The 18,411-nt window shown below is 38.0% G+C and overlaps 1 protein-coding gene across 46 annotated transcripts in view; it reads right to left on the bottom strand.

The window, feature by feature from the left end:
* Positions 1–18,411, bottom strand: part of ATG13 (autophagy related 13) — a 48,781-nt gene that overhangs the window by 27,210 nt on the left and 3,160 nt on the right. For 16 of the 46 annotated variants that reach the window (XM_081538499.1, XM_081538521.1, XM_081538528.1 and 13 more), the window contains one exon: positions 2,529–2,573. The exons of 26 other annotated variants lie outside the window; for them this stretch is intronic. The gene's annotated coding sequence lies outside the window, so the exon portion shown is untranslated. Of the gene's footprint in view, positions 1–2,528; positions 2,574–3,213; positions 3,370–18,411 lie in introns of those variants that run through there. 4 more of the 46 variants (XM_081538495.1, XM_081538510.1, XM_081538517.1 and 1 more) reach the window with 1 other exon arrangement.

Here is an 18,411-nt window from a genome sequence, read left to right as displayed (position 1 = left end):
GCTATTAAGTACTCCAATTTTCCAGCAATTGGGTATGGCTGGTTTGGGCCAGACCACGAGAGTCTCAAATACAGTGCTACAGACTGACGCCAGAAAGGGGAGCACCCTCAAGGCTTTTGAGAAGAGGAAGTAACACAGTCCAAATGGTGCTTTAGAAAGATAGCATTGCTGGCACCTTGTACAATAGTTTTGAGTACTGAAAGCAGGGAAATCAATTAGGTCCTTGGCAATAATTCAGGTTTGTGGTCAGGGCTAAAAGTCTAGTAGAGACATGATTTGGAAATATGGATGGGAGGTATTTTAAAGGAACAGCTGACAGGATTTAAGGACTGAGTGCAAAAAGTTTAAGTGGGTTTCAGCTAAAAAAGAAAGTGAGAGGGAAAGCTAGTTTTAAGAAAAGGATAGAGTTGAAACAGGAAATCATGAGTACAAGTTTAAAACAACACTATTCTTTATTGAGATGTGAACTTACACGCAGTGAAATGCACAAATCTTAGGTGTACAGCTCAATAAATATTTCATATGTAAACACTCATACAATGACAACCCAGAAGGAGTTACAGAACCTTTTCTATAAGCCAGAGGCCCCTTTGTGTTCCCTTGGTCAATAAACCCACCAAAAAGTAACCATTATTCTAACCTATATCACCATAGATTAGCTTTGTTTGAATTTCTTATAAATGGAGTCAAATAGTATTAACTCTCCTGTTGTATAGCTTCCTATATTCACTAAGATTCATTTATAATGCTGCATGTAGCAGTTTTCTTTTTCATTTCTATGTAGCACTCCATTTTATGAATATACCACAATCCGTAAATTCTACTGTTGGTGAGCATTTGGGTTGTTTCCTGCTTTTAGCTATCATACTCTTACATGACATTTCTGGTGAATAAAAACCCTCACTGGTATCAGATGTAAGGCCAGGAGTGCTGTTTTTGGGTCAGCAGGCAAACCTTGTTTAATTGCACCTCACTTTACTGTGCTTCACAGATACTGCTTCCCCCTTTTTAAACAAATTGAAGGCTTGTGTCAACCTTGTGTTGAACAAATCTATTAGCACCATTTTCCCCATGGCATTTGCTTCATTTTGTGTCTTGGTGTCATATTTTAGTAATTCTTGAAATATTTCAAACCTTCCACCAGCAAAAAGATTACAATTCACTGAACGCTCAGGTGATGGTTAGCATTCTTTTAGCAATACACTTTTTGGGTGGGCTGTGTTGGGTCTTCGTTGCCATGTGGGCTTTTCTCTAGCTGCAGCAGAGTGGGGGCTACTCTCTAGTTGTGGTGTGAGGGCTTCTCTCGTTGCGGAGGACAGGCTCTGGGGTGTGCGGGCTCCAGTAGTTGCAGCACGTGGGCTCAAGAGTTGCAGATCCCGGGCTCTAGAGAACAGGCTCAACAGTTGTAGCACACGGGCTTAGTTGCTCTGCAGCCTGTGGGATCTTCCCGGGGCAGGGATTGAACACGTGTCTCCTGCACTTGCAGGTATATTCTTTACCAGTGAGCCACCAGGGAAGCCCTAAAGTATTCTTAAATGAAGTTTTTTACATTGTTTTGTTGTTGTTGTTGTTTTTCTAAGGCCATACTGTGGGGCATGTGGGATCTTAGTTCCCCAAACAGGGATAAACCGATGCCCCTGCTTTGGGAGCACAGAGTTTTAACCACTGGGCTGCCAGGGAAGTTCCTGTATGTTGTGTTTTAAAGACATATTGCTATTTTACTCTTAATAGTTTATAGTTTAAACACAACTTTTATATGCACAGGGAAACAAAAAAAATTCATGTAATTCACTTTATCACAGTGATCCAAGGTATGCCTGTGTTTAGCTTTGACAATTACTGCCAAACGGTTTTCCAGGGTCTGCACCAATTTACATCACCACCACAAACACACTGGTGCTCCTGTGGATCCACAGCTATAGCACCACTTGGAACTGCTGCTTCTTTCCTTTTAGCCATCCTGGTAGGAGTGTGGTGGTATCTCATTTAATCTGCATTGAATGACTGATGATTAAATTAAATGCCTTTTTAAAGGCATTAACTTCATGCTTAAATGATGACTGCCTTTCCCCTTCTGGCACTTTTTTCCTGTGTTTGTTAGACATTTGGATATCCTCCTCTTTTACAAAGAACTAATTCAAGCCTTTTGCCCACTTAAACAAATATTAAAGTAAAAATAAAAAGACCTTTTAAAGCTTTAAACAGCTCAAGGCCCTGAAGCAACCCAGCCATAGACCTGAGATAAGAATAGTGCTGGAGGACTGTGCTGCCCCTAGAGTGGGGAAGTGTTCCTACTATCAGAGAATCTATCAATGCAAACACTATAATGGCATGACTCTTGAGACTTTTTGTACCACTGGAAGCACTAAAAGGATTATCCAATAACTAGAGTTAGTTATTGACCCAAAGCGGGGGCTGGGGGGGGGTCTCCACAGAGTGAAAGACACCAGCACTTATTGTCTCCTTAGGCCTAGGATACCAAGGGTGTTAATCCATCCTCTACAATATACACATAATAGGTGGTTTACCTTTGCTTTGCTCTTGCAAAATTCCTTCTTTGAGTGCTCCCGGGACTATAAAGGGAAATTTGGTATGAACATTAAAAAGAGACCTACAGTTGAACTTTTTTACTGCCCTTTACTATGCTAACCAATTACTAAATCCTTCAAACTTTTGCTTATACAAAATCCTTTATATTTTCGGCATTTTCATTTCCATAGATAACCACTTTAATTCAAGCCTCATTTCTTATCTGGAAGAGATACCAGATCTCACTTTACCTTTGAAGAGGATCAGGCTATGCCATTCTAAAATATGCTACTTTGGCGTAAAGATTATTTTAAGCTAAAGACATTTGAGATTCAACAGATGTATAAAACCTTTTCAGCGCTTCCCTTATCTGACTAAAAGCAGAAACTTCTAAGAAATGAGGACTGCCATAAATTCTCATTTCAGGTTGGCGTCTACTCCCAGGAGAGAGACCAAGAGTAAACCTAACATAAATCCCCCATCTGGGGGAGTTTCATGGTCATGAAAAAGATGGAAAGACCATTTGCACCCACACAAGCAAATATGATCACCAACTTTCTTATCTCCCATTTGTTCTCTTAAACATTCGTGTTTCCTAAAGAAACCTGTTTGTTCTTCCCATAAAAGCCTTTTTCCCCCTCTCTTTCTCCTACTAAGTTAGGCACAGAAATTCCAAATTTTTACCACTTCTTTGAACTATTCATCATTGAGCACTCCTGTGGTATAAATTTTTCAGGCGTTAATAAACTCCATCTTTTCTCTGGCTAATCCCTTTTGTTGGTTTAATTTGCACACACCAACCTACTGAACCTAAGAGGATACAGGAAAAGTTTCTTCCCCAACTTTCTAGATTATATGGTAAACCTAAGGTAAACCACTGAATGGTTAGACTAATAGAGCATTATGTTGTCATATTGCTCCTATGTGCCAGAATTTTGGCCAAACTCCTCAGTCTGACCTTTAAGATACCACATGCAAAATCAGTAGGGAAAACAGGGAAGTGATTTTTGAAAAGGTAATTGGCAGCCTGCTGGCACTTTCAGGAAAGATGCTGGTCACTGAAACTAGCAAATAAATGATGATCCTGGCCAAGGGTCTAGTTCTTGGATGTACATGGTCAAAAGAAACTAATTTCATTAGTTCAGTCAAGGTTTGGGGGGACTTCAGCTTACAGGAGACAGTTTATATACATAAACACAATTTATTAATTGAGATAAAACTGCTAAATAGATAGAAAGGAAGCATCAAGTGTTTGACATGTTGCCTTTCTTAAAAGGAGACCATTTTGGGGAAACTAAAATTGCATCAATCCACTATTAGCTTCATATAGCTTTCTCCACCTCGGGGGCAAGCATGTTGAAATTCTGACACCAAGAGGCTAGAGAGGGTCTTCTTCTTGGCTGACAAGGCATGTATTTGACTTTTTTCTTTCTTTCTCTTTTTTTGACTTTCTTTTCTTTACAGACAAGTACCCATATTAGTCATTGTTACCAACATGTTATAACTGCCAAAATGACTATCTACATTAAGACCCCTGAAGGAATAGGTTTTAAGAAAAATATGCTGCTAAGTCACTTCAGTCTTGTCTGACTCTTTGTGACTCTATGGACCATAGCTCGCCAGGGTCCTCTTTCCATGGGATTCTCTAGGAAAGAATACTGGAGTGGGTTGCCATGCCCTTCTCCAGGGGATGTTTCCGACCCAGGGGTCAAACCTGTCTCTCCTAGTCTCCTGTATTGGCAGGCGGGTTCTTTACCGCTAGTGCCATCTAGGATGCCTAAGAAAATATATCAGCTTCTACAGGACTAAGCCAAAGGAAGGCTTTTAGGTTTGTTGTTGTTGTTCAGTCACTAAGTCATGTCCAACTCTTTACAATCCCATGGGCTGCAGCGCAAATGGCTTCCCTGTCCTTCACTATCTCCCGGAGTTAGCTCAAACTCATGTCCATTGAGTCAGAGATGCCATCCAACCATCTCATTCTCTGCTGCCCCTTCTCCTTTTGCTTTCAATCCCTCCCAGCATCAGGGTCTTTGTCCAATGAGTTGACTCTTCAAATCACGTGGCTAAGGTATTGGAGCTTCAGCATCAGTCCTTGCAATGAATACTCAGGGTTGATTTCCTTTAGGATTGACTGGTTTGATCTTCTTGTAGCCCAAGGGACTCTCTAGAGTCTTCTCCATAACCACAATTTGAAAGCATCAGTTCTTTGGCACTCAACCTTCTTTATGGTCCAACTCTCACATCCATACATGACTAACGGAAAAACCATAACTCTGACTATATGGTCCTTTGTCAGTAAAGTGATATCTCTGCTTTTTAATACTGTACCTAGGTTTGTCATAGTTTTCCTTCCAAGGAATGAGTGTCTTTTAATTTCATGACTGCAGTCACTGTCCACAGTTATTGTGGAGCCCAAGAAAAGAAAATCTGTCAGTGTTTCCACTTTTTCCCTTTCTATTTGCCATGAAGTGATGGGACTGGATGCCATGACCTTACTTTTTTAATGTTGAGTTTGAAGCCAGCCTTTTCACTTCCCTTTTTCACCCTTACCAAGAAGCTCCCAGTTCCTCTTCACTTTCTGCCATTAGAGTGGCATCGTGTGCATATCTAAGGTTGCTGATATTTCTCCTAGCAATCTTGATTTCAGCTTGTGATTCATCCAGACCGGCATTTCACACAATGTATACTGTATGTAAGTTAAGCAAGAAGGGTGTCAATATACAGCCTTGTCATACTTCTTTCCCAAGTTTGAACCAGTCCATTGTTGCATGTTCAGTTCTAACTGTTGCTTCTTGACCTGCATACAGATTTCTCAGGAGACAGGTAAGGTGGTCTGGTAGTCCCATCTTTTAAAGAATTTTCTGGTGTTTTTCTGGAATTCCCTTGCTTTCTCCATGATCCAATGAATAAATGAGTACTGGCAATTTGATCTCTGGTTCCTCTGCCTTTTCTGAACCCAACTTATACACCTGAAAGTTCTCAGTTCACCTATTGTCGAAACCTGAGAAATCTATATGCACATCAAGAAGCAACAGTTAGAAATGGACATGGAACAACAGACTGGTTCAAAATTGGGAAAGCAGTACATCAAGGCTGTATATTGTCACCCTGCTTATTTAACTTATATGCATAGTACATTGTGTGGAATGCTGGGCTGGAGGAATTACAAAATGGAATCAAGACTGCCAGGAGAAATATCAATAACCTCAGACATGCAGGTGACACCACCCTTACGGCAGAAAGCAAAGAGGAACTGAAGAGCCCCTTGATGAAAGTGAAAGAGGAGAGTGAAAAACCTGGCTTAAAACTCAACATTCAAAAAACAAAGATCATGGCATCTGGTCTCATCACTTCATGGCAAATAGATGGGGAAACAATGGAAACAGTGACAGAGTTTATCTTCTTGGGCTCCAAAATCACTGTAGATAGTGACTGCAGCCATAAAATTAAAAGACGTTTACTCCTTGGAAGAAAAGCTATGACCAACCTAGACAGCATATTAAAAACCAGAAACATTACTTTGCTGACAAAGGTCTGTCTTAGTCAAAGCTATGGTTTTTCCAGTAATCATGTATGGATGTAAGAGTTGCACCATAAACAAAGCTGAGTGCCGAAGAATTGATGCTTTTGAACTGTGATGTTGGAGAAGACTCTTGAGAGTCCCTTGACTGCAAGGAGAGCAACCAGTCAATCCTAAAGGAAATCAACCCTGCATATTCATTGGAAGGACTGATGATGAAACTGAAATTCCAATACTTTGGCAATCTGATGCAAAGAACTGACTCATTGGAAAAAGACCCTGATGCTGGGAAAGACTGAAGGCAGGAGGAGAAGGGGACAACAGAAGATGAGATGGTTGGATGGCATCATCAACTTGATGCACATGTGTTTGAGCAAGCTCTGGGAGTTGGTGATGGACGGGGAAGCCTGGTGTGCTGCAGTTCATGGGGCTGCAAAGAGCCAGATACAAAGGAAGTGAACTGAAAAATAGCTTGAAGGATTTTGAGCATAACCTTGCAAGCATGTGAAATGAGTGCAACTGTATAGTAGTCTGAACATTTTTTGGCATTGCCCGTCTTTGGGACTGGAACGAAAACTGACCTTTTCCAGTCCCGTGGCCACTGGTGAATTTTCCAAATTTGCTAACATACTGAAGGCAGCACTTTAACAGCATCATCTTTTATGATTTTAAGTAGCTCAGCTGGAATTCCATTACCTCCCTAGCTTTGTTTGTAGTAATCCTTCCTAAGGCCCACTTGACTTCACACTCCAGGATGTCCAGCTCTAGGTGAGTGACCACACCATCATGGTTACCAGGTCATTAAGACTCTTTTTGTATAGTTCTTCTGTGTATTCTTGCCACCTCTTCTTAGCCTTTTCTGCTTCTCTTGGGTCCATACCATTTCTGTCCTTTATCATGACTATCCTTGCAGGAAATCTTCCCTTGATATCTTCAATTTTCTTGAAGAGATCTCTAGTATTTTCCATTCTATTGTTTTCCTCTATTTCTTTGCATTGTTCATTGAAGAAGGCCATCTTATCTCTCTTTAGTAATTCTCTGGAACTCAGCATTCAGTTGGTTATATCTTTTCCTTTCTCCCTTGCCTTCTGCTTCTTCTTTCCTATTAGGTTGGTAGAAAAGTAATTTCGGTTTTGCATTGTTGAACTTTGCCATTTGATACTGGAATACATTTTTAAATAAAGGTGGCTATGTTATACATCATTATAACACACATTTCTTGCTTTATGTGTTTTTGCTAATGACATTACTTGCTGTTTATATTTATTTTAGAATATAGAAATGATGTTATAGACAAAAAGCAGATTTGAGTGATTTTTTTATTCGAGTTCAAAATGGGTCGTAAAACAACAGAGACAACTCACAACATCAACAACGCATTTGGCCCAGGAACTGCTAAGGGACATACAGTGCAGTGGTGGTTCAAGAAGTTTTGCAAAGGAGATGAGAGCCTTGAAGATGAGCAGTGTAGTGGCAATCACTGAAGCTGATCCTCTGACAACTACACGAGAAGTGGCTGAAGAACTCAACACTGACCATTCTATAGTCATTTGGCGTTTGAAGCAAACTGGAAAGGTGAAAAAGTTCGATAAGTGATGCCTCATGAGTTGACTGAAAATCAAAAAAAAATTGTTTTCAAGTGTCATCTTCTCTTATTCTATGCAACAACAAACCATTTCTTAATCAGATTCTGACGTGTAACAAAAAGTGGATTTTATTCGGCAACCAGCAATGATCAGATCAGTAGATGGACTGAGAAGCTCCAAAGTACATTCCAAGGCCAAACTTGCACCAAAAAAAGTCACGGTCACTGTTCGGTGGTCTGCTGTCCGTCTGATCCACTACAGCTTTCTGAATCCCAGCAAAACCATTACATCTGAGATGTATGCTCAGCAAATCAATGAGATGCACCAAAAACTGCAACACTTGCATCCAGTATCGGTCAACAGAATGGGCTCTATTCTTCTGCAAGACAACACCCGACTGCATGTGCACAACCAAGACTTCAAAAGTTGAACGAATTGGGCTATGAAGCTTTACCTCATCCGCCAAATTCACTTGACCTTGTACCAACTGATTACCAGTTCTTCAAGTATCTCAATAACTTTTTGCAAGGAAAATACTTCCATAACCAGCAGGAGGTAGAAAATGCTTTCCGAGAGTTCGCTGAATCCTAACGTGCAGATTTTTATGCTATAGAAACGAACAAACTTATTCTCATTGGCAAAAATGCGCTGATTGTAATGGTTCCTATTTTGATCAATAAATATGTGTTTGAGCCTAGTTATGATTTAAAATTCATGGTCTGAAACTGTATTTACTTTTGTACCAACCTAATATCTGTAAACCCTCCTTGGACAACCACTTTGCCTCCTTGCATTTCTTTTTCTTTGGGATGGTTTTGGTCACTGTCTCCTGTACAATATTATGAAACTCTGTCCACAGTTCTTAGGTACTCTGTCTACCAGATCTAATCCTTTGAATCTATTCATCACCTCCACTGTATAATCATAAGAGATTTGATTTGATCATACCTGAATGGCCTAATGGTTTTCCCTACTTTCTTCGATTTAAGCCTGAATTCTGCAATAAGGAGCTCATGATCTGAGCCAAATAGAGCTCCCAGTCTTGCTTTTCTTGACTGTATAGAGCTTCTCCCTCTTCATCGGTAAAGAACATAATCAGTTTGATTTTGGTATTGACCATCTGGTGATGTCCAAGTGTAGAATCATCTCTTCATTTGTTGAAAAGGTGTTTCCTTTGGCCACCATGTTCTCATGGTGGTTGACAAAACCCGGTTAGCCTTCACCCTGCTTCATTTTGTACTCCAAGGCCAAACTTGCTAGTTACTCCAGGTATCTCCTGACTTCCTACTTCTGCATTCCAATTCCCTATGATGAAAAGGACATCTTTTTTTGGTGTTAGTTCTAGAGGGTCTTGTAAGTCTTCATAGAACCAGTCAATTTCAGCTTCTTTGGCATCAGTGGTTGGGGCACAGACCTGGATTACTCTGATATTGAATCGTTTGCTTTGGAAACGAACTAAGATCATTCTGTAGTTTTTCAGAGTGTACCCAATTACTGTATTTTGGACTCTTTTGTTGACTGTGAAGGCTACTCCATTTCTTCTAAGGGATTCTTGCCCACAATATTAGATATAATGGTCATCTAAATTAAATTTACCCATTGTCATCCATTTTAGTTCACTGATTCCTAAGATGTTGATGTTCAATCTTGCCATCTCCTGCTTGACTATGTCCAATGTACCTTGATTCATGGACCTAACATTCCAGGTTCCTATGCGATATTGTTCTTCATAGCATCAGACTTTACTTTCACTACCAGACACATCCACGATCGAGCGACGTTTCTGCTTTGGCCCAGCCACTTCATTCTTCCTAGAGCTTTAAGTAATTGCCCTCCACTCTTCCCCAGTAGCGTACTGGACACCTTCCGACCTAGGGGGCTCATCTTCCAGTGCCATATCTTTGTGCCTTTTCACAATGTTCACGGGGCTCTCGAGGCACGGATACTGGAGTGGGTTGCCATTTCCTCCTCCAGCGGACCACGTTTTGTCAGACGCCTTCACTGTGACTCGTCTGTCTTGAGTGCTGGCTTTGCATAGCATGGCTCATAGCTTCACTGAGTTACACAAGTTCCCATGCCATGACAAAACTGTGATCCATGAAGGGGAAGGCTTTCAGGTTACCACTCAGTTTAAGTCAAGGGTATTTTGCCTCTTGACAGTCTAGTCTCTCAATTATGTAGCAAACTCTTCTGTAAACATTCAAATTTCTTTTCCCTTTCTTGTTAATATGCTGAAAAAGTAAATTCATCAGAGTTACTTAATACCTTCTTTGTTAAATTTTTTTCACCTTAGGAACATAACCCAATTACTATGTATAATTCTGGATATTTACAAGAAGTTCTATGTGGTTCCCACCCACATATTTTTGATTAAATTTATCAAGTGCTACCTTTCCTGAAATGGGTTAATTAGGTCAAAAGTATACTTATGAATCATAAAGCTCGTACAAATACTGTTGTTGCTTCAAGCTTCATCAACACCTATTTTCCCAGACTTGCAAATACCTCATGTAATTAAGGTTTAAGACATTCAACAAATAACAAAAACTATTTACTGGACCTTGATTAACAATTTCAATTTAGCAACACTCTCTATATATCATTTTCATTTCATTAACAGAAGTTTGTTACAAACAATAACTCTGTCAGCTTCCCATAGTGTTTAGAACATGTGCAGACTTGTACTATACTAATGTTTTCAAACAATTATCTAAAAATATAATGGATAAGCAAAATGTGGTATATACATACAATGAAATATTAATCAGCCATAAAAAGGAAGGAAAATTTGACCATGCTACAACACGGATGAATCTTGAGGACACCATGCTAAGTGAAATAAGTCAGTCACAAAAAGACAAATATTGTAGGATTCCACTTATATGAAGTACTTAAAAGTCAAAACTGCAGAGACAGAAAGTATAATGGTGGTGTCCAGGGGCTGGGGGGAAAACAGCTGGGGGGAGTTACTGTGTAATAGGTCAACTTTGCTTCACAAGATGAAATGTTATAAGGATGTACAGTAGAGAAGGATGAACAACTGTATGGACATATTTAACACTGCTGAACTGCACACTCACTAATGGTTAAGATGGTAAATTTTAGGTGACTTGTATTTTAATGCACACACAAAGATGCCATTAAATAAATAAAGTTTCCCATTGTTATGCAATGGATATAGATAAGCACCAACATCCAAATACTAGACAGAGATTCTACAACATGGCTTTAGTGCATATGATATAATCAGCTAAGGGAAAAGCACACTTATCTGGGTAGACAGGTTTTCCAAATCTTTTACTTAAGTTCACACTGAAATGCTAACTTTAGCATTTTAAATAAATGTTTTATAAATAATAAATCTTTTAAATAAACAGATAGAAACCATTCATCTCACTATTTTATCAATCCTGAATTGAAAGTACAGAAATACAAAAGCTATAAATAAAGCCAGAAGAGGAAATAACAATGAAAGATGTCAACAAAATACAGGGGAGAGGCAAACAGACTGGTTAAGGATAAAGATTTCAATGTTTCTATTTTGTTCTACTCACTTCTAAAAAACAAAGAGTGAGGAACTTAAAAAGCATACACACAGACAAGAGATAACAGCATCAAAGTCCAGGAAAATAGAACAGATAACCGAATAAGCCAAGCACAGCTGATATCCAAGCCTGCAGCAGGAGAAACCCTAAGGAAAGAAAGCTCATCTGAACCAAATAACCTGAGAAAGGCTAAGCAATTAGTCACCAGATAGCTCCTAAAGTAGGGTGGCAAATGGGGCTGAAAACAGGATTGAAAGTCCCAGAAGAAGCAGTTAGAGCCCACTCTAAACCCTGTAAGTGCCCTTCCTCCCTAATGTCAGAAAACTGGCCTTTGGGAGGTCCCAAGGTACTGCAGTAGGAAGACTCTGAGCTCACCTCCTCTCACAAGCACCAAAATTACAGTTATTTACAGAATAATTATTGAGGAAGAAGACCAGAACCTACCAGAAAAGATCTTCCACAACTAAAGATAGAAAGAAGGAATCACAACGTGATAGGTAGGAGTGGGGAGTCCTCATACAGTCAAGACTCATGACTCTAGTTGAGGGACCTACAAACAGAAAAATTGTTACAATATACTTTCCCTCTGAGGGAATTTCTCCAAAGAAGAATTTCTCCAAAGAAGCCCCCAATCTCCTGCTGAAAACAAGTTTTCAACTCCTTTCAGTAAGGAATGAGCATGCAACTGTTGGATAATATGGTAAGAGTATGTCTATTTTGTAAGAAACCATCAATGGTCTTCCAAAGTGGCTAAACCATCTTGCATTCCAACCAGCAATGAGAGAGAATTCCTGTTGCTCCATGATCTCTCCAGCATTTGGTGCTGTCAGTGGTTTTGGATTTTGGCCATTCTAATAGGTGTGAGATGGCAACTCATTGTTATCTTAAAAGATATGTCCTTTGCAAATATTTTCTCCCAGTCTGTAGTTTCTCCTTTTTTAAAAAGATTTATTTGATTTTTTGACTGTCCTGGGTCTTAGTTTTTGCACATGGGCTTTTTCTAGTTGCATTGAGCAGGGGCTACTCTTCATTTCGGTGTTCAGGCTTCTCATTGTGATGGCTTCCCTTACTGCAGAGAACGAGCTCTGGGCATGAGGGCTTCATTAGTTGTAGCACGTGGGCTCTAGAGAGCAGGCTCAGGGGCTTAGCTGATTCACGACATGTGGGATCTTCCCAGACCAGGGATCGAATCCGTGTTCCCTGCATTGGCAGGTGGATTCTTAACCACTGGACCACCAGGGAAGCCTCTGTAGCTTATCTTCTAATTCTCTTAGACAACTTTAGCTTTTTTTTTTTTTTTTAACAAATTTATATATTGAACTACCCTAATATTAAAGAGTTAAAGTTTCCTTGATTTAAGGATGAATGTTATTAAGCAAATTCCATTGTTTTGAGTAACATCTCCTGGCATATTATCAATATTGCTTTCACATTTCTGTAATGCCTATTTCTATCCACAATACTCTACAAAATAGTAACTTCAAAACTATTACAGAAACAACAGGATACTCTGCCTTTAACTAAAAAAAAATTTTTTTGCTGACAAACACTTAGCCCAAACATTTTCAAGATTAATAAGTATTTAAATAACACTCTGTACCATCAAGTGTTTTTAAACTCATGTTTATCATGCAGTATGTAAGTCTGGGGAACACTGAAATTAAAACTGACAATTTTACATTTGCTTCTTCAACAGTTGAAGAGCCGAGATAATCTTGTGTTGCCATAGTCATTATTATACAGCAAGAATTTTCATATTTTCTCCAACATTGGTTTCAAAGGCAATTATATAATAAATGGGGGCAAAAAAATACTTCTTCCCTGTAAACTGCCGATTAGTAAATGTATAAGAAATAAAAATTACTAGAAAAATCACCCATTTTGCAACCATTGCAGGACTAACTGGTTTAAGCAAATCACCAGTGGATGATAAATTCATGGCATGAAAATGCGTTTGTTGGCCAATGGTATATTAACAGTCTTCCTGTGGATGATTATTAATTACAGAGTCATCAGTGAACACAATCTTAATAAAGCAATCAGAGAAACATACCAACAACTGAAAAACTGGCATTACAGTCTCTTGATGGGATGTAGTGAGAACGACATGACACTTATGGAGCTTTTCTAGTCAATTGTATAACCCAAATCCAACCACAAGGAACCAATCAGATGAGTTTATATTGCAAGACAGGAACTTTTACAAAATAAGGGGCTTTTACTCTTCAAAAATGTCAATCTTAACGTGAGAAAAAGTCTGAAGAGTTATAGAATAAAGGCAATAGAATAGGTATGACAACTAAATGCAATGCTTGATCCCGGACTTTTTTTTTTAACTTGCTATAATGGACAGTATGAAAACTATTTGGCAACATTTGAATACTGACTATACACTACTAAGGGCATTGCATCAATATTAAATTTCTTGAATTTGATACAATGACACTTTGGTCATGTTCTTATTCTAAAGAGATACAAGTAACTTTTCTCAAGAGTCCAGGAAAAAAAAGAAACTGTGTATTACTCTGTTATATACTATGTGACACTGACAGAGAAAAGTAAAGCAGTGTGGCCAGGAGAGAACCATATGTGAACCAAGCTGAGGAGCATATGAAAGCTCACTGTTGTATTTTCACAATTTTTCTGTATTTGTTTCACTTTTCAAAAAAATTTTCAATTCAGAAACAAAATTCATTCTCATCAAATGGGCTATAGTAGGGTGAAGATTTTAACTAATTTTCACCCAGCATAAAAGTTTTCTATCTCCTTGTAGACCTATTGCAAATACAATTTTTCAAACATCTGAATGATTGCTCTAGCTGTACTTCTAAGATCCCATCACAGGATATCCTTGCCTTGACAGTAAATGAGACAAAGAGTTTAATGCACTGCACCATGACAGCATGAGCTTAAAATCTCTGAGGAGGAGGTCTGACAACAGAATGGACTGAACTGATATTATCAGTCACCCCACCACCTGCCACTACAGGCACATAAAAATGCAGAAAAAGTATGAAAATAAAAAAGGTCTTGATATACAGCTAAACTAGAAAGATTGAAAAATTCCAGGTTCCAGAGAAAAGGTGAGTTAAAGACACAAATACAAGGGAAAACTGATGACAGGGAGCTGAGGCCTATGGGGAGTAAGCTCAGGTTCTTGTAATGAACACGTGAGAACAAGACTGCAGGGGGTGGGGATCATATCTCAAGCTTATAAGCAGGTAGAAACCTGCATAAAACCCCAGAGTCAAGTGCTCCTTGATCAGAGACCAGAAGAACCCTAGAGAAGCAATAAACAGGTTTGCCATCTATCATGGCAAGGTTGGGAGGTGGGGAAGTCACTCTAAGACTTCAAAAGCATAAGTCAGTAAGGTACAAAGATATAAGATCCAAAATTTACATCACCTACATGAATAGTAAGGAAACAAAAAGCCAAGAAACTAACTTAAAAACTTGTCTAGAACCACCGAACCCCTAGAAACAGGCAGAAGAAAGTTTGAAGGAGCCCTTGAGAGAAGCTTTCACAGATTTGGATCATTGACAGCCAGGCCACTTATAACACTTCCTTCCAACTTTTAGCTAGATGATTTCAGAATTTAAAAACTTATGGATTGCACATGGAAATAAAACACCAAGAACTCAAAAGAATAAGACAGTGTAAGAGCCTACACATCTGAGGTAGGAGATTCGGCACCCTAGGAGAAAATATGCTTATTTGTGAACTTGTTAAACATGCTGATTTAGAATGCTGAGAAAGGTGGTGGGTCAAAATTTTTTGAAGAGTCACTTTATATAGCTTTTCTTAACAGAGTTATAACTCACACACCATAAAATTCACTGTTTTATAGTTTACAGTTCAGTGTTTTTTAGTATATTCACAAGGATGTGCAACCATCCCCACATTTTTATCACACTGAAAAGAATCCCACATCTGTTATCTGTCATTCCCCTTCTCATTCTCCTTGGCAACCACTAGTATACTTTATGCCTATGGACTTGCTTATTCTGGAATTTTCTCATAAAGGAAATGTGACTTGCTTCCTTCACTTAGCATGTTTTCAACATTCACTCTATATTGGAGCATGTGTCAGTACATCATTCCTTTTTATGGATGAATAATATTCCACTGAATGGACAGATTACATCGTGTTAACTGACTCATCAAGTGATGGACGTTTAAGTTGCCTTCCCCCTTTTGGCTATTGTGAATAATACTGCTAAGAACACTCATGGGCAAGTTTTTGTGTTAACATATGATTCTCTTGTATTTCCTCATTACTCTTTTCCCTTTTAACCCATCATAAATAACCCAGATAAAAAGGCTGTTGCTGTATTTGTTAACTTTTTTTTTAATTTCCAAAAACAGTGGATAGTAGTAGTTCTCTCAGAAAACCAATGTAGTTGTAATTTGTATGACTTCAAGGTAATTTTTTTAAGTTTTATTATGAAAATTTTTTCACTAAAGTAAGCTTTTTAATTGAAAATACACACCCAGAGAAATGTACATATCATTGGACTGCAACCTGATAAATTTCCACAAGCCAATCCCACCAGCGCAGCTGGCACACAGATAAGGTACAGCACAACATCAGCACCCGAGACCCCCGAGTGTCTCCTTTTAGGCATTTACCTCCCAACAGAAGCCACTGTTCTTACTCAGTCACCCAGATTGACCTTACCTGTTTTAAAATTTCATATAAATGGTTGTGTCTGATTTATTTCATTTACTATTAATATTATATTTGTGAACATCGTTGATAATAGTTGCACATAGCTTCAGTTCACTTGTATGTGAAAAAATTTAAACATCACTCAGCTTCAACAGTGTCAAATAAGGTCTGCCCTTAGCCTCTGACAAAACAAAGGCAATTTCTTGCTGAAAGAAAATTATGTTATCCTAGCCCACAAATTATCTCTATAACTTTTCATATACAATTCTGGCATGTGTTAAAGTAAATTAGGCACTCATAGAGACAAACACAAATGACCAAAATCCCAAAGACATTAGAAACATTAACAGCTATCAACACAGACCTCAAGATTACTATGCAATATGTTCAATTAAATAAAGGACAAAATTGAGAATTTGGACAGAGAACAAAAATCTATAAAAAGAACCAAACAGAAATTCTAGAACTAAAAAATAAAACACTAATTTAAGAACTCAATGGTTGAGTCTAACAGCAGATCAGATCAGCAGAAGATAGAAATGTTGAAAGGAAATATAGACTGAAAGAAAATATCCAGAACAAAGCATAGAGAGACAAAAGGATGGGAGATATGGAAAAGTGTACAAGAGATACCGAGTAACCACAAACTTTGGGGATACTTTTGAGTGTGAAAGGGCACTATTTAAGGTGTTCAGTTATATCATGACAGTAGGTACAAAATGATACGTGAGGTTATCTGAAACACTGAGGACACAGGGAAAGGTCTAACATATGTGTAACTGGAATCCCAGATGGGAGAGGAAAAAGAAAGGGGGAGAAGCAAATTAGGAACTATATAGCTGAGAATTTTCATGTAAAGAGGTAAAGTAAAATAAATTAGGTAAGTACAATCAGTCCAGATTAGTAGGGAGACATAAAAGTGGGCAAAAGAGACTAACAGTACATCAGGAGGGAGTCACTGGAAATTCTTCTACAGGTAACAATTTAAGGACATTAATCTGACTACAATAATTACCTCCAGTAATCCAGATGAGAGTTGGTGATAACACTGGATTAAGGTGAGGCAGTCAATAAAGAAAGGAAGAAGCAAATAATTTCAAAGCAACAGCTGAATAATTTGGCAAGACACCATACAAAAATGATCCTAGATAATATCTCTAGCCCTTAAAACTGGGAAAAGTTAACATTGATCACTGAAAAAATAATTTCTATGTTTTCTAATTTTTAACATAGAGGTTTTGTTTTTATTTTATTAAAAAAAATTGTTTTAGGCTGTGCGGTGTGGCATGAGGGATCTCAGTTTAAGGGACACCATAAATTGATCATGTTCTTGACTATCTAAAAAATTTTCTTTCCAAGCAAACTAGAAACATAATAAAAATTTAACTATGTATACATTAGAAAGCTTTTTATAATAAATATTGAAATAAAAACCAGTTACAAATGATCTAGAAATTAACAAAATGAAGACTATTTGATAACAAATAAGACAAAGAAGTCAGAAGAAAATTTATAGCCTTAAATGCATTTATAACTAAAAAAAAAAAGCCTCAAATAAGTATTCAATTTAAGAAACCAGAGTAAAATAAACCAACAGAAAATGGGAGGGAGGTGGGAATAAAGATAAAAGCTGTGTCTGATTAATTATGAAGAATTTAAAAACCAGTCTAAAGAACAAATAAGGCCAATATCTGATTTCTTGAGAAGTCCAACAGAAATAGATTAAAGGGTAAAAAACCCCTTAAGCTTATACTTAAAATAAGACTTCTAAACCTCTACAAGTATTTCTCAATATAATACCTTCTAATGACCTAATAGCTGTGGGCAATACAGAAGGAATGTGAGGGTGGGGACAAACCTTAAGCCTGAAAGGTATAATATGATTTTTAACTTTCTTTATTTTATATTTGTATGAATCAAAAGTGAAAGTAGTATTTTCCAAAACAAGAATATTGGGTTATCATTTCTATAAATTCCTTTTTTTAGTTACATAATATTTTTAAATGTTATTTATAATTGGAGGATAATTTATTTTTTAATTGGAGGATAATTGCTTTACAATGTTGTATTGGTTTCTGCCATGAAACAACATGAATCAGCCATAGGTATACACATATCCCCTCCCTCTTGAACCTCCCCCTCCCACCTCCCACCCCATTCCACCCCTCTAGGTTGTCGCAGAGCACCAGGCTAAGCTCTCTGTGTTATACAGCAACTTTCCATTATCTATCTATTTCACACATGGTAATGTATATATTTCAACATTACTCTCTCACTTCAACCAGGTCCTCCTCTCGCTGTATTCATAAGTTTGTCCTCGATGTCTGAGCCTCTCTTTCTGCCTTGCAAACAGGTTCATCAGTACCATTTTTCTACATTCCATATATATACATTAATACATGATATTTGTTTTTCTGACTTATTTCACTCTGTATAACAGGCTTCAGGTTCATTCACCTCAGTAGAACTAACTCAGATTAATTCCTTTTCATGGCTGAGTAATATTCCATTGTATACATGTACCACAACTACTTTATCCATTCATTTGTTGGTAGACATCT

This window comes from Giraffa tippelskirchi, chromosome 11 (assembly GCF_054371585.1).
Source record: "Giraffa tippelskirchi isolate mGirTip1 chromosome 11, T2T-mGirTip1v1.2.pri, whole genome shotgun sequence".
Lineage (NCBI taxonomy): Eukaryota > Metazoa > Chordata > Mammalia > Artiodactyla > Giraffidae > Giraffa > Giraffa tippelskirchi.
Note: the sequence above shows the minus strand (reverse complement) of the source record. Positions and strands in the feature narration are given on the sequence as shown.